The sequence below is a fragment of the Prionailurus bengalensis genome, chromosome A1, assembly GCF_016509475.1.
Source record: "Prionailurus bengalensis isolate Pbe53 chromosome A1, Fcat_Pben_1.1_paternal_pri, whole genome shotgun sequence".
Lineage (NCBI taxonomy): Eukaryota > Metazoa > Chordata > Mammalia > Carnivora > Felidae > Prionailurus > Prionailurus bengalensis.
In genome coordinates, this window is record NC_057343.1 from 201,779,722 (window position 1) to 201,781,248 (window position 1,527).

General features: G+C 32.6%; 1 pseudogene; it reads left to right on the plus strand.

Annotated features, from left to right (window-relative positions):
* Nucleotides 1–509: 509 nt before the first annotated feature.
* LOC122496890 lies at nt 510–647 on the plus strand (annotated as a pseudogene).
* The last annotated feature ends 880 nt before the right edge of the window (nt 648–1,527 follow it).

Consider the following 1,527-nt stretch of genomic DNA (forward strand, 5'->3'; position numbering starts at 1 on the left):
CCCAACAACTCTGCTTTGCAAGAGGATGTACATAGTGATAGTCATTACAGCATTGTTTGCAAATTAAAATTAGCTAAAAACTACCCAATTGGCCATCGTAAGGGGAACAATTAATGAATCACATTACATTAATATTGAATTCTTTGAAGTAATTAAAAAAATGAAAATATATCAAATAAATATTGAGAAAAACAATTTGCAGAATAGTACAGAATGGTATACTGCCACTTGTGTGTGTGTGTGTGTGTGTGTGTGTGTGTGTGTGTGTGTTGGGGGTTATTTTAAAAAGTATAAACTGAATCTGGAATGATAAACAAAAACCCAATAACATCAGTTGCACTAAGGAGGGGGATTAGGTGGATAGGTGGATGCAAGCAGGAGAAGGAAGAAAGACTGACTTTCACTATATACCTCTATGTACCTACTGAATTTTGTGCCATGCACTTATATTAGCTATTCACAATGATTCATTAGTGGAAGGAGAGATAATCATAATAATAAAAGAATAGGTAGCTTTTCAGCCTTTTGGCTAAGATCAAGTGTGGTACCTGTTCTTATCCGTTTAATATCTGATTTTTCCTCTATCTAGTAAGAAAATAATAACTTAATGGAGGAATATCACAAGATATTAAGCTAGAAAAATTATTATTTCTATAAATGTGAAGGTATATTTAATTTTAAATATTCATTTATTTAAAAATGTTAATAGATGGGTGCCTGGATGGCTCAGTTGGTTAAGCATCCGACTTTGGCTCAGGTCAAGAACTCGCAGTTTGTGAGTTCGAGCCCCACATTGGGCTCTGTGCTGACAGCTCAGAGCCTGGAGTCTGCTTCTGATTCTGTGTCTCCCTGTCTCTCTGCCCCCTTCCCACTCATGCTCTGTCTCTTGTCTCTCTCTTTCAAAACAATAAATATTAAAAAAATTTAAAAATAAATAACTAAAAAATATATTAATAGAGATGGAATGAGTCTTCACATAACAAAGTGTGACTAACATGGAAAAAAAAGAAAATCAGGCAAACACAAAAATGTGCAGAGAATCTGAGATGTATTTTCACTACCATTCTACAACTACATCGCTTTTAATATTCTTATTGGATTTATTTCGAGAATACACTCATGTTGAATGTACATATTTATTTACACAAAATTCAATTAGGCAACTAGTTTGTATTCTGATTTTCCCCTTTGTCCCATTTATTATATTTTGAGCATTTTTATTGTCATCAATGAACTTTAAGAAATAATTTTAATGGATATATAATAATTCAATGGCTGTGGTATCGCTTTTTAACTCTTTGTCATTATTCATAATTAGAATGCTTGCTATTGTCACATAAGCACTACAATGAAATTTTTCTACATATATTGGTGTCCATCTCCTTAGGATGAGTTCTGGCAACAACTATTAATTGCTTTGCCAAAAGGTTATGTTGATTTTTACTTATGTAAGTACTTTATGAGAATCCTTGTCCCACCCAACAATTTCTACTTTTGGAAATTTTTTTATGTTTGCCAGTTTTATGA